This window comes from Tamandua tetradactyla, chromosome 24 (genome assembly GCF_023851605.1).
Source record: "Tamandua tetradactyla isolate mTamTet1 chromosome 24, mTamTet1.pri, whole genome shotgun sequence".
Lineage (NCBI taxonomy): Eukaryota > Metazoa > Chordata > Mammalia > Pilosa > Myrmecophagidae > Tamandua > Tamandua tetradactyla.
In genome coordinates, this window is record NC_135350.1 from 662,368 (window position 1) to 678,482 (window position 16,115).

General features: G+C 38.4%; 1 pseudogene; it reads right to left on the reverse strand.

Moving 5' to 3' along the window:
• Positions 1-891: 891 nt before the first annotated feature.
• Positions 892-1,421, reverse strand: LOC143668411 (PEST proteolytic signal-containing nuclear protein-like; annotated as a pseudogene).
• Positions 1,422-16,115: the final 14,694 nt, after the last annotated feature.

A 16,115-nucleotide genomic window follows, 5' to 3' on the forward strand; every position in this document is an offset into this window, starting at 1 on the left:
TTATGATTTAGCTCAAGTTCTGGTGAAGAGACTCACAGGAATTAACTAATAACAAAAATAAGCAGAAGCACATTCAAGATACTGTTTTACATCGGTAGCAAACGAAAATTCTTTGAAGACTAATGAACGTAGGAAAAAAACATTAAGGTAAGTGAGCAATTTCAAATACTCATGTTTATATAGCATTTCAAAAACTGTTTACTTTTAAAGAGCTAAGTGTCTGTATGCATTGATAGCAATGCAATACATAGTTTATGATCACTTGAAAGAAGAAAAAACCATAGGGAAAAAAAACTGTATTTTAAATGTATCTAAATTTACTCTCAGTCAATAGTCCAGTAACATTCTCCCCACAATACAGTGCTCCCTTTCCATAAGGCTGTTCCTGAGAACCAGGCAATTTAGGAATGAGGAAGTTAAGAGAGCAACTGCTTGCGTTTTGAACCAGGTTAAATAGACAATATCACTTTTGCTTCCCTCTTAATGTGCCAATAATTGTGTTTAAAAAATATGCAAATCTTCAAGAAAAATATGCAAGTCTTTAAAAAGTTACCATTTCTGATTTCTTTATTATCTGTAACCTTTAGAAATTAATCTCATGAAACTAAAAAATTAGCAAATGTCTTGAAATCAGTATATAAAATACAAACTACATCTAATTTCAAGCTCTCATTTATTAATATAACAATCAGTCTTTTAAAAAGCTCGCGCCAATGGTTCAGTGGTAGAATGTTTACTTTCCATGCAAAAGAACCAGGTTCAATTCCCAGACCATGAGCCCCCCCCCAAAAAAGGCCATTCCAAAGATAGACTTCCACTATTCTTTAAAATTGGAAACTGTTCCTTTTCATTTAACACCCACCCCCACACCCCAATCTTAAATCACATCATTTAATTGTCTTGTTCAAGGACATTTCCAAGGTGAGATTTTGTATTTTGCTCCCATCCTTTTGATTATCAGAAAACCCATGCTTTCCTTGGTTGAAGGAGTTTGGTCGGGTAGATACTGTATCCCTTCCAATACTCTTCTTCCTCATCTCTGCTTCTGGAAGCATTTCTTCTGGTTCATTATCTTCATTGTCATTAAAAGCTACTGCTACTGAAAGGGTTTTTGAAGCAAGAGTTGGAACAGTTTCTTTAGGACTTGATCCAAGTTTGATGGATATGGCTGAAGCTTCCTTTGTTGTCTGACTACCTATGGTAAATTCAAACTTGGAGATCTTTGTGGGCTTTGCTGGGAGGCCTTCAGCTTCTTTGTCAGCTGATCACTTTTCTCTCCTGCAGCTGAACTTTCCCCTCCATTAAGGGAAGAAGGACCCTTAGTTTTCACAGGTTTTTCCTGTTTCTTCTTCAGGCCCTCCCGTGATTCCAGCTCACTGCAGCTTTTCTGGCTTCTCCTCTCCCACCTTCCCATCTGCCATTTCCCTGCCACCGGGACAAAATTTTGCATTGCTTTTAACATTAAGTTGTACTTATGCAAACAAAACACAAACATGTTCTCCTATCTATACTGTCCCTAGCCTCAGTCTGTGCCACAGTAGAATTTATGACAAGAATTATTACTCTGACAAAGAGGGGCATTTCATAATAATAAAAGATTCAACACATCAGGAAAATATAAACATTGTAAATATGGGCACACGTCACAATTAAATCTCCATGTTGGTGAAGTAAAACTTAATACCTATCTCAGATATAACCATGTAAACAAGGAGGGGGCAAAGTTACTGTCTTCTGATTTCCTCCAACTCAGTTTCTCCCACTTTATGCAGCTGAGGTGACAGCTTTAACTGTGACTGTTTCAATCATATGCCTATTAGTTGGGTTCACCCAGAGCATGTACTCCCTCTGAATATCCAGCCTTATATATGTCAACTGTATGTGTTTCTAGTACACAACTGATTACTAAGGAGTATTTTTGAATGAAGACATGAACAAATGAATGACAATTCAGCCACAGATGGAGAAGAAAGAGCATCATACATATATATACAGGGGGGATTGCATGGTCTGGGAATTGAACCCGGGTATCTCATATGAAAGGCGAGCATTTTATCAATGAACATCATATATTTTTAGTATTGTTAAAAACTGTGCCAAATCCCAAAAGTACACTTTTCCAGGCTGAGTTCCTAGATATGTTAATACTTATTCAGTGAAAAACAGGAGTTTGGTTCTGAAACTTTATCCTGTCTGTTCTTGGGTATGCTCAATGACTTTCAAAGTGTTTAAATCTGTTTCCCCCCTTTTATTTATTTGACAAGAATTTTTTTTCATATCTTGAGGAATAAAATAGTAATATCTAAGAATCTTGTTTGGGATATGTTAAGATAGTTCTGAGGGATTGGTATGGTATGAGCCTGAAGTGGTGGTTTATGGAGCACACAAGTTTACTGGTATAAAATGCTGAGCAATTTGAACTTTATTATGCAGACTATATAAACCATGGTTAGATTTTAGAGAAAGAAGCTACATTGTCTCATATGCATTTGATAAATATGCCAGCAGCAGTGTAGAGGATGCATTGGAGGGCAGCCAGGCAAGAGGTGGAGGAACCAGTAAAAAGTTAGTGGCAATGGTCGAGGTTATAGGTGATGAAGTCATGGAGCAAGATTCTGATAAGAAGAAAGGGGATGAGGGGTGAAATTAAGAAAACATACTCAGTAGGTAGAATTGAGACATCATCCTGACCAATTGCATTGAAGGATGACAGAGTGGGAAGTATCATGGAAACCTTCCAGCTTCTTCTTAGAGAATTGGGCAGGTGTTGGTGACATTCATCCTAACCGGGAAGGGGGAGAAAACACTTGGGGAAGAGCTTTAGTTTAAGGACCCTATAAGAATCCAACTGGAAATTCAGATGTGGGTATGAGAAGAGAGTTCTGGGCTTGATGTGCAGAGTTGGGGGTCACTGGCATATTGATTGAAGTCATAGGTTTTGGTGTGGTCACTCAGAGAGAGTTGTAGAGTGAGAGTGAAGTGGGCAGGAGATGGAACCATGGGCATCATCAACATGTAAGGGGCAAATGAAGAAAGAAGACACTGAGAAGGAAGAAACAAATAGGTAGAGAAACCAAAAGGATGATATGGGGAGGCCAAATCAGTGGTAGAAGAAAAAATACAACCATATCTATAAATGGTTCTGCTAAGCCAGGAAGAAAAAAGATGAATGATAAAGGAAAGTGGCTATTGCATTTGAGAACTTTAACGTAATTGGCAATTTTAGGAGATCAGTTTCAGCAGAGTGGTTGGCTGGTGTGTGGCAAGATCACTGTGGGTTGAATTAAAGATCAGGGAATCTAGATGGGTAATGTATGTGACTCTTCTAAGAAGCCTAGCTCTGAAAGGAGAAAGAGAGAGTGCTGTGCTTAGATTGGTGGGGACCATGAGGGAAGATGTTCTCTTAGTTCTGTATGAGACTTAAAGAGAGAAAGTAGCGTGCTTTTTTGTCAAGGAGACGCCAGAGAGAGGGAGAAAGTGACATCAGAGGGGACTGGGCATGTTTGCTAGGAGGCAGAATGAGAAGCAACATATTCAAGGCCAACTACAAAGGCCTAGCAATATTTTCTTACTCTAATCTCTTGTTGACCAGTCAGTAAATGTCCCTAAGACAGAATATTTAGGATAGATTCAGTAAATTGGGTAGAGGTATCTTCTTACCCATTTGTGTACTTCCTATCATGGTAGGTTAGACATAAGGAAGTATTCACTTGCCCACCAACAAGCCTTACTCACTGTGCTGCTTCTGCCCTGCTCCAACCTTACCACAGTCTTATTCCGCAGGTCCTTTCCATGCACAGTTTCTGTGAATGAAATCCACATTTTTCATGTGTCCTACCAAGGCCCCTTGTGCCTTCTGTGTAACTTTCCAACTGTATACCCAAACACTGCCCTACTCTCTCTTCTATTTCTTTGGACTGGTGGAGTGCTTTGCGCCATCTGGACATCTGCTCTCCCTATGACTGCTGCCAAGAATGCTCTACCTCAGCACTTTGCATGGCCAGCTGCTCATTATTCAGTTCTCAGCCTGAATGCCACATCACCTCCTCACTTGAAATAGATACATGTAAACACCCATCCTTTATTATTGAAAATAATACTATTACATCTTTCAAATCCCTGAGTGGAACAATGGCCATCATTTCTTGCTTGAAACCAGGGTTGTTAGGGTTAAAATACCATAGAGGTGGCCATGATTTACCAAAATGCCAGGAAATCTTAAATGCACAGCATTCCAGACTGTGACATGAGTAAGAGAAAAGTAAAAAAGATTTATTGCCATGCTCTTTCAGGAATACTTGTACTGGTTTGAAATTGTTATGTATCACAGAAAAGCCGTGTTCTTTTAATCTGATGTTGTCATTACAGACCACCTGTGACCTTTTGATTAGGTTATTTCCATGGAGATATGACCCATCAATTCAAGGTGGATCTTAATCCTTTCCTGAAGCCTTTATGAAAGGCAGCCATTGGAAACCAGAGCTGATATGGACAGCAGAGAGACAAAGCTAAGCAAAGGGCAAAGAGGGATAGAAATGCCCCAGAGCTGCTCAGAGTAGAATCACAGGAAACAGAGGACTCAGGGAGGTTTCCTCAGAGGAGCAAGATGTTGGGAGAGAAAATCACTGGAATCAGAAGCTGAAAGTAATGCAGCCAGGAGCAGAAGATCAGCAGACACCTGTCATGTGTCTTCCCAAATGACAGATGTGTTCCAGATATCATCAGCCTTTTTTGAGTGAAGGTATCCTCTTCTTGATGCCTTAGTTTAGACATTTTTGTGGCCTCAGAACTGTAAATTTGTAACCAAAAAAAAAATACCCTTTGTAAAAGTCAATCCATTTCTGGTATATTGCATTCCAGAAGCTTTAACAAACCAGAATAATAGTGCTGAGCAAGGTTGAGACCTCATATCCACATTAAGCCTAAAATTCAGACATTGACATTATCTCTAAGTGAGACCATACATTCTTTAATTTTGTTTGTTAATAGGTTATTTAATTAGCTTTAAAATGTGCCAGAATATAATCCTTCTTTGGGGAGTTTTTATTTGTTAGTTTTTTGTACATGTAGGTCTCTGCACACCTATGAGTTCCTCTACCAGCTAGAAGGAAAGGGCATCTTCAAAGAAAGGTGTTTGAATAGCTGAGATTTCAAACCTATGGGTGCTCTGTAATTCAGTCCACATACTACAGCTTTGACCACAGGGTTCTGCACCCAGGGAGGGACCCCACCAGGATCCAAGTTCTTAGGAGAACGTTCCTACTGGTACTGTACAAGGGCAGGAGAAGGGAAGATAGGGATAAGTAAGGAGATCACAGTCTGTACGGGAACTGTTTTACAGCAGAACATCAACAAAATGTTGTTTGGCTTGTGCCTGAATCAATCATTTTCCATGAAAATGAATCCTTACCATTTTAATGAATAAGTGAAATACATGGAAAGTCTGATTGAAAAAAGTCAGGAAATTTTTATACTTATGATAAAAAAAATCAGGCTAAGTTTACACTGTTAGGATTGCAAATCATCCATCTATAGAGATAGTATAACTTTGATTCATTCAGTTTTATCTTTTGCACTTTACATTTAGTTAATAGAATCTGGGCATTTATGTACTTATTTTACTGAATATTATCATTTTAAAAATAATACCCTACAATATAAAATATTCTTATGATTTCATTAACATTGAAAATCTCTGTTCAGTTTTGACATTAAATGTTTCAACATTATTTGTCAGGTACATCCAAAATCTCTCCTAATTAATATAAGGCTAAACAATGTTTCTGAGGTGAATGTCTGACAAAGTCTAGATAAAAGGGTCTTAATTTTCCCTTTGTTTCAAAAACGAAAGTTTCATGCTATTGCCTTCTCTCTAATAATCTTATTTCATACTGGGAATGTTTATGCTTATTTTCATGCAATGTACAAATTGGATCACTTTTTATTGTCATAGATTTCATTTGCCAAACTCTGGGAACCAGTTCATTCAAGGCAGTGGGGAAAGGACACCTGCATCATTCCTAAATTAACCCAAACTAAGTGAAGTGAAGCATGAGAATTTAGGAAAGTGTGAAATGTATTAACAACTCAATTGGTTAACCCAAACCCAGCTCTCTCCTTCAGTCAAATTTGGGGAATGAGAATGAAGTGCTCTTCCCAAGGGGATCCTGAGGTTCAAATATATGGCCTATTGCAGTCATATTTTTGGTGGGATTCTCATCCTATGTCCCCCAGTGGGCCCTATCACAAAGGAAAAAACTCAATAAGACCTTAGTAGCCACATTGGTACTTCCTGATCATACCCCTTTTGACAACACTAAGTACACAAACTCCAATCAATGTTTTTAAATAAAATTTTATGTATGTATATGTACAGCACATAAGCATGCATGTATGCACCCACACACATGTGTATATGTGCACACACATACGTGATACCTATAGGTTCTATGAATTTTTAAAAATGAGCACCTTTGCATAACACCTTGAAATCAATAAACAGAACACTATTGTACGGAACTGGTCACAACACCTTCCTGACTTTCCCAAAAGTAGCCATTACCCAGATATTTAACATGATAGCATGGTTTTGTAATAAAATTAAAGTAGAATTTTGTTGAGATAAGTGCAATTGTAAGAAATAATGAAATCCTTTTTCCATTTTGTACACTTTGAAAAGTTTTGCCCAGTGTTAGCATTTTTGCAAAATTAGTGTATAATATTACAATCAGGATATTGTCATTGATAAAATTCACTAATCTTATTCAGATTTCAACAGATATTTTTGTACTCTTATGTGTCAGTGTTTTAAGTTCTATTCAATTTTTTCACATAAGTACGCTTAAGTATCCACCATCAGATTTAAGACATTTAACAGTTCCATCACCACAAGCATCTTTTGGGTTTCTCTTCTTGTGTTACCACTTACTACTGGCCCCCTTTGCTTTCTCTAATTCCCAGCAATCACAAAACTGATCTCCATTTCTTAAATGTCATGTCAAAACAGGAACATATAATGCAATTATACGGTATGAAATATTTTGGAATTGCTTAATTTGCTAAGTACTTTTCCCTGAGATTCATCCAGATTATTTGGAGTATATTAATAGTTTGATTCTGTTTATTAACACATATAGTATGTAGTATGTAATATATAGTAAGTATGTAATACATAGTATGTGTTATATCAGTTTGTTTCACCATTTATCCATTGAAGGACCTATGGACTTTCTCCTTTTGAGGGGTTATTACAAGCAAAAATTCTCTGAATATTCATATGCATGCTTGGTGAGTTCATAGGCTGTCATTTCTCTTATATAAATGCCAAGGAGTGATAATCCTGAAGCTTAAGTTAGTTGCATGTTTAGGGTTTTAAGAAGCTGTCAAGCTGTTTTACAGCATGGCTGCAACACTTCACATTTCAACCAAAAATATATAAGTAGTCAAATTGCTTTGTATCTTCAACTGCATTTGGTGTTGTCACTATTTCTTGGTGATAATCCACTGTGGGTTTAGTTTCAATTTTTCTTAAGCCAAATGGAATTCGATGTCTTCTCATGTGCCTATTTGCCTTCTGCATATTCTCTTTAGTGAAATGCCTGCTCATGTCTTTTTTCCATTTTTGAAAAGATTGTTTGTCACATACATGGTTTTCAAATATTTCCTCCAAGACCGTTTTTTGGCTTTTCATTCTCATCATGTGATCTTTGGCAGAGTAGATGAAATCTAATTTATCTCTCTTTTGTTTTGTTATTGTGCTTTTGGTGGCATGTCTAGAAACACTTTGTCTAACTCTAGTTTCTGAAGATATTTCATATGCATTTTTTAAATTTGTATAGTTTTTACATTTTATGCTTCAGTCCAGGATCCGTTCATAATTATTTTTGTATAGTGTGCAATATTTCTTTTGAGATTCATTTTAATATGCTTATAGTTGTCCAATTGCTAGAGCAAAATTTGTTTTAAAAGCTACTCTTTCTCCATTGAATTCATTTTGCACCTTCATTAAAAATCAGTTGGGGCAGAAGCCAGACTGAATGTCCTCATTCTGAAACTGGACCCAGATACTTTAAGTCTTTTGGTATGGGGTTTAGCCCCAGCTGGGCCTGGCAATATTGCATACATGTGGCTTAGTTCATACTACATTTTCCAGAGATACAAATGCCTGTGCTCAGCTGAGCCATCCCAAGGAGGGCTTGAGCTTTGTCTTCTTTGGACCTAGCCCATGTCCAGGGAAAAAAAGGGTTAACTGTGGAACCAATAGGCACTTGTTATTCTAAGTCATGGCCAAGGGGTTGGTGATGTTTGGGGATGTGGTACTTCTTTCAAGAGGAGTTGGAATGTCTGGACTTGAAACGGAGATGTGATGTTGGAGAACGACAGCAATGTGGTTGCTTTGGAACTCTATTTTTAAACCAGCATTGATCTCATTTTTGGGACAGATAAAGAGTACTGGATTGTTGAGTGAGACACACTAGGCCTACACCCAGATGTGAAGTCTGAATGTGATACAAAGGACCTGTCACCAAAGGATGAAATTCATAAAATAAAATCATCTCAGTGGATGGTAATGGAAATAGTTATAGATTACAGCTTTAAATGTTCCACTTTTTAAGATGATTGGAAGTTTAATCATTTTCAGAAACAACAGGAAATGAAGAATATTTCATACCTATAGCAATTACCAGTAAAAATATGTCAAGTTTCAGACAATAGACATTCTATACTCTATATCAGAGAAATTGCAATAGTCAGAAACCTTGTGCATTGGTTGGCAAAATGCTGCTGGAATGCAATATTCCATAAATGGAATGACTTTTAAAAATGGAATTTAATAATTTACAAGTTTACATATCTAAGGTCATAAATACACCCAAATTAAGGCATCCAGAGAAGGATACCTTGACTCAAGAAAGGCCAATGTCTGTCACATGGGAAGGCATGTGGCTGGCATCTGCTGGTCCTTGTTCCCAGTTCCATTGCTTCTACCTTCTCATGCCCGTGGTTTTCTCTGCAAGCACCTGTGGGCCTTTACTTAGCTCCTCTGGGACACAACTCTGAGTTTGACTTGTTTAGGATTCCATGGGAGTGTCCCCTGGGATCCAGACATCCATTTTTGGGAATCTGCTCTCTCTGTTGACACTCCAAGCATCTTCAAATATCTGCATCTGTGTTGGCTCTAAAGCAACTGTTTTCCAAGTGTCTGCATCCGAGGTTTCCCCAAAAATGTGTCCCCTTTTTTAAAAGACTCTGGTAAACTAATCAAGACTCATCTTGAATGGGTGGAATCACATCTCCATCCTATCAAAGTGCCACATCTAAATTAGGTGTGTCACATCTCCATGGACATAATCTAACCAAAAGGTCATACCCACAATTTAGTGATAATTCACTAAATTATAGCTAGAACAAAGATATCCACATTCTAATCCCTGTGAATAAGTTTTGTTACATGACAAGGTGAAATTAAGGTTGCAGATGGAATTATTTGGCTAACCAGCTGATTTTAAAATAACATGATCCTAGTTGAAGGTAAAAAGAGGTAGAGATGTCAGAACTAGAGAGATGGCATTGTGAGGAAGAAATGTCTGGTCATTACTAACTGAAATTGGAAGGAAGTCAGAGGCAAGGATAGTGGGTGTTCTAGTTTGCTAGCTGCTGGAATGCAACACACCAGAGACAGGTTGAATTTTAATAAAAGGGGATTTAGTTAGTTCTTCAGAGGAAAGGCAGCTACCTTTCATCTGAGGTTCTTTCTTACATGAGAAGGCTCAGGGTAATCTCTGCTGGCCTTCTCTTCAGGCCTCTGGGTTCCAATAACTTTCCCCAGGGTGATTCCTTTCTGCATCTCCAAAGGCCTGGGCTGAGCTGCGAGTGCTGAGATGAGGTATGTCGAGCTGCTTGGGCTGTACTATGTTGAGTCTCTCATTTAAGCACAGCCAATTAAACGTCATTCATTGCAGCAGGCACTCCTCCTAGCCGACTGCAGATGTAAACAGCAACAGGTGAGGTTCACGTACCATTGGCTCATGTCCGCAGCAACAAAACTAGGCATGTTCACCTGGCCAAGTTGACAACTGACTCTAACTACCACAGTGGGCATGCTCTAGAAGTCAGAAAAAGACAAGAAAATGATTTATTCCTTAAAACCTCTGGCAAGGATTATGGTCTGGATGAAACCTTGATATAAACCCATTGAGAACAATTTGAGGTTACCAAGTACAAGAACTCTAACAAAATAAATGCATTGTTTTAAAGCACTAAATTAGTGGTAATTTGCTATGACGTCAATTTGTAAGAAAACATAAAATAAAAATAAGCATAAGAACAATAAAATTGATTATGTAACAGTCAAAAACATTAATAAATATTAATGAACTGTTAAAAGAAAGAGTAGAAAAAGAAAAACACAAATTGCTGATATCAGGCTTTTCTTTCCTTTTTGTATATAAATGCTACATCTCCTATAAATATTGAAAAGATATCAATATTGAAAAAGGTAGCAATAGAATAAGAAACTTATGTTAATATAATTGAAAACTGAGAGAAAATGGACAAACACCTTGCAAGAACAGTACGTAATAACTGATAAAACATTGATTTGAACAATATCTTTAAAATATAGCCAAAAAGAAAATATCAGATTCATGTAGTTTTACAAATGAATGCTGAGTGTTTAAGAAGATGCAACACTATTATGTGCAATCTTTTTAAGAAAACAGAAGGAACCATTAAATGGATGCTATGAGCTGAAAAAAAAATGCAAACAATAATAGTGACAATATTTGACAAGGACATTACAAAAAATGAAAACCAATATACATCATTAAAATGGACAAAAACATAATTGAAACTATTAGAAAATGGAGACATGACATTAAGAAGATGGCAGAGTGAGAGACTCCAGTTTCATCACCCAGCACAATTTCAAACAAGCAAAAATTGGCAAAGCCATCTTTCTCACCTCCCTGGAAAAGGGGATTACAATAACTTGGTAAACACTGATACAGGAAAACAGTACCTTAAGATTGGTAGAGAAACCTCATGGACCCATTGCTAGCCTTTCCTTAGCATCCTAAACACTTCTCTGTGTAGGCAATCTCCACTCTCAGCCCATACTGTGGTTCAGGTATGTCTGTATCAATTTATCTGGTGGTGGTCTGGAGTATGAAAACTGACACTCATTTTGACATGTTGTCCAATAAATTTCCCTGAATGTAGGGGCAGCCAAAACAGTGTTAGAAACAATCAATTCACAGCTGCTTTGGGCAAATTGTTCCCATGTTTAAGACATATAATAGGGTTCCTGGGACTGGGAGAAAAGACCATTTCCTAGGGGGAAGAGGGGTTTGTATAAACAGGGACATTTCTAAAGTGATGAAGGAACACACAGAGAAAAATGCATGCTCTAAAAAGAACAGAGGAGACCCTACACTTTCATCTTGGACTATTCCGATTCATTGTTAGAGTAGCTGAGCCCCAAATGAGAGCACTAGTAAACCAGTGCCAATCTACAAAGACAGTGGAAGATTTTTTGGGGGGTGGATAGGGTGGGGTGGGAGTATTGTTGTTGCTACATTTTGGAATTCCAGGAAATCTCTATCATAATCCTAGCTGAATGGAACCATAAGGAAATGAAAATTCAAGGTCTAAATTCCAGAGTTATCATATTAAAATATCAATATGTTCGGCGAACAACAAACTATTACAAGACAGTCTAAGGAACTAGAAATGATGGCCTGTCCAAAAGAGCAAGATAAGACAAAAACCATCGCAGACCAAATTTTGGATATGCCATGCAAAGATTTTTTTAACATTCTTCATGGAGTTTCCAACACTGATCAAGATGTTACTGTGAGACCTTCCAGAGTTCCATGTCTTCACAGAAATTTTGGACAACTTGCAAAAATGAGCAGACACATCTTTCTCAAAAGTATCAAGTTATATTTACACCTGACTGTATTAGTGAAATTTTAAATATACTATTATGAAATGCTATCAATAAAATTCAACATTGGGCAAAAAAAAGACCAATGTAAGCCAAAATCTCTGTAAAATATAAGAAAATCTTTTTAAAAGCTTATGAAAGGGTAAGCCACAGTGGCTCAGCAGGCAGAGTTCTCGCCTGCCATGCTGGAGACTTAGGTTCAATTCCTGGTGCCTGCCCATGCAAAAAAAAAAAAAAAGGCTTATAAAATAAGTACAACTAATTGCGAACTCCAAAATAAGTGGGAATATTAATATCATATAAGAATATAACAGTATCACATAAGAGAACTAAAGAAAAAAATGAAAAGAGACAACAAAATTCTCCTCATGATGGTGTTTCAATTTGTAATGAACTGCTAATCTATATGCAGCTAATTACATGACAAAAATATATGATTATAAGACTGTTAGAGATTCCCCCTCACAAAGTTCCCAGTAACCAACCAGCTCCGGCTTATCTCCCCATAACAACAACCCGCATTCATGACCTACATAACTGGTCAAACAAACCACAGTCTATGTGTCAGAATGTAACCCATGAATTCCTCTCAAGGATGAGCAAAGAAACCTATAGTTTCCTATTGACCCTTAAAACCCCAACCCATAACCAAGTCCCACCACCTATCCAAAAATGCCACTCTCCTTACTTGAATTCCCCACCAGTCACAATATAACCCATCAACTGTACTACCCGCTCCTTGCACCATGTAACACAGGCATGTAATGCTGTATGGCACTCCAAGAGGTGGGCTGAAGTCTATTCTTCAGACTCTGTCCACTGAGAGAGCTTCTCAGTCAACTTGCTGTCATTGGTCTCCATGTCCTGGTGTGCCCTGTTTTTCTAACAAAGACAAACATAAACAATAATCAGCATTGGATAAAATAGCTAAATTATGAAATATTACAAGCAGATGAATAATTGAGACAAAGACAAACATAAACAATAATCAACATTGGATAAAATAGCTAAATTATGAAATATTACAAGCAGATGAATAATTGAGACAAAGACAAACAAACAATAATCAACATTGGATAAAATAGCTAAATTATGAAATATTACAAGCAGATGAATAATTGAGACAAAGACAAACATAAACAATAATCAGCATTGGATAAAATAGCTAAATTATGAAATATTACAAGTAGATGAATAATTGAGGAGTCTGACTATTGACCGAAATCCTTTGTTTGATCCCTCAGCCCTGACATTAGGAAATTACAAAGCTTTATCTGGAAGCCTAATGAGAGAAAGTTGCCCTTACCACATCAGACGTGGTATACAGTCAGTGAATTACTGCTGTCTGGAGGGAGTTCCAGTCACAGTCTCAGGAACCCCTGGGCCAGCCATGCTTACACACATGTCTGTGCTCCTAGTCCAGGTGCCTCCGTTTAGTGGACTCCCTATCTGGAGCCGTGGCTAAGATAGTTTACTGGGACCTTAGCCAAGACCTCCTAGTTGTGGGACATTGACTCAGGCAATTCTCCCTATTCTGACTTTTCTGCCCTTAGCTGTTCTCTCTGTTCTTCCATCCACCCTGCCTCCCCCAGTAAAATAGGTAGAATTTTGATCAGGGCTCTTGACAGAGAGAGATAATTTCCCCAATTTGCACTGACTGTCATCTGACCTTGCCCAGTGCAACTCTGTGGGGAATAATGAAAAACTGAGAATCATTGTCTTTATCTTGATTGCACTGAAAATAAGTGCATAAAATCTTCATTATTACTTTCAGTTTTGCTCTTTGTTCTAATTGACCATCTTAATGTGAAGCAGCTGGACAAATTGACTTGGTGAACAGATTTGTCAATTGAACGTACCTTTCTGTAAGAGCAAAAAGCCTCAGTGCCTTTCAGGGCAGTTCACCAAAGTGTCTTAGAGCATGCTGGCAGAGCCAAGGACACTTCACTAATGACCTTGTGGCGTGTAAATGGATATTATGGGACACATCACCCACACAGATGGGTTTTTAGGCATTCTAGAGTATAGCGTGCAGAAATATTTCAGTCCCAAGGGGCTTCTGTACATTGTTTTAGCCCTCAGCTAATGGCAGGGGCAGAGCTGCCTCCATGTTGTCTAAATGCCCAATGGGCCCATGCAGCACTAGCCTGGGCTCCAGGCACAGTTTCCCACCTTTAAAATTGACCAGAAGTGACCATGCACCTCCCTCCCCCCAAAAAAAAGATTGACCAGCAAGAAGAAAGCAGTGTAGGAATCCCTACCTAACACTCCCATCAGTTCTCTGCACAGTACCTAGCATGGAAGGGACTCTGCTCTGCCTAGTCCCATCTTCTGGGACTGCAATATTTAATATCATGTCTTCAGGAAAAGAAGACCCCCTGTCCAAATCCCCAGTGTCCTAGCCAGTGAAGCAGCTGTCTCTCCTGAGCCTACCACTTCATATGGCTCTCTGTACCCCTCTCCCTCTTAAAGAAAATACAGCCCTTGGGAGACCCAATGGGGATGTTGCTAGTGTTAGCTCAGTGATGTCTCCTATGACTGACACAAGTACAATTTGCTCCATTCCTCCCAAAGAGGCTAGGAATAAAGTGGAGAGCCCAGCTAACATAGAACTTAAGCATTTTGCTTGTCAAAATAAATAAGACTAGGGATTAATCTGAAGTCCCTTTGTTCCCAGGGAATTTGGGGGTTCTATGCCAACCTGTGGGTTCTGCAGGGAAAGAGGAGAGAATTGCACTACCTGGGCCTTTTGGATACTGATGTTCAGTTGACTGGAATCCCAGAATGAGGTGTAATCAGATAATGAGGAGGAAACAGATAATGCTCTCTAGATTTGGTTTTCAGGTTGTACTTCCAGGCCTGTCCACATGGGTGTCTCACCGAGTCCCTACAAGCCTCCATGATAATAGCTTCCACTACTAAATCTATTGTTGTATACATGAATTGACTATGTGTGTTCCCAATCACCTTTGATATTAAGACATGATATTAAATATTGCAGTTAAAAATTATAAAACCAAGTGACTCATGGGTTATGGCTAACAGCTCGACCATTTGGTGGGGCCACTGTCTAGCCTCAGACTGGCACATAAACCTCTTTGGGACAAGACGCTTGAATCAAAATTGGCTCTATTCCTAAAAGTTTTGCTACCCATTGGATACTCAACAGAAAGACCACTACATTGATGAAGGGGAATATAACCAATGAGGAGACCATATTTGTCAATTAAATATGGAATATGAATTATTTTCTACACTGGAGCAAGCAAATGCACAACCAATTTCCTCCTGGATCCATAAGAAGATGACCCAGAGGAATTCAGACACCATAATATACTGTGCCTACATGCACAAATAGCCATTGTCATTAGAAGACACTGAAATAGAATGGAAAATTTGCAACTACTATTAAAGTTATTAGCCATGGGCAGTTCCCACTAGCTTACACCCTAGGGAGTCCCTGCTTTAAACTATGTTTGGCTTCTCATCACATCCAGCACATTCTGTTGAATCTTGTCTCCAGTTGACTCTGTCTATGCATCTGGCTTAAGTATCTCCATACATTCCACTGACTTGGGCCATACTATCCAGGTAGTACAAGACTACATTTGTTTAAGTTCCTGAACACATTGCATATGAAAATGTCTCTGACTTTCAGCTCAAGCTACACATACATGGACCCAATCAAAGGTCAAACAATGGACTTTTCTGGTACCTGAATCACCCTAAACTCATGAATTTGGACCTGATGCAATGCCACAATGGATTTTGATACCTCAGGAATGAAATGTCTCGCTAAATGTCAAGTCACTTCTGTCAAAATGGGGATAACCAGAATATCTGGAGAATGGGACTGGGATCCATTATTTTGACCATGACAGTAATGGCCTTCTCCTCCCTTACACTTGCTGTACCCTTAATAGGTTAAATGGTGTTACCACTGTTAGGCTCTTCCAAATGGAAAGAGTTGAGTGGGAACTGTTCTTGTTCATCACTGAAATTGTTAAAGATGCTACCTCAGCTTTGGAAACACAACAGATAAGCCTCATCTCCTTGGCACGAATAATCCTATATAACTGCATGGCTCACAATTTTCTACTGGCCAGCCAAGGAAGGTTCTATGTGATTGCCAACACTTCCAGTTGTACCTGGATAAAGTTACCCGGCA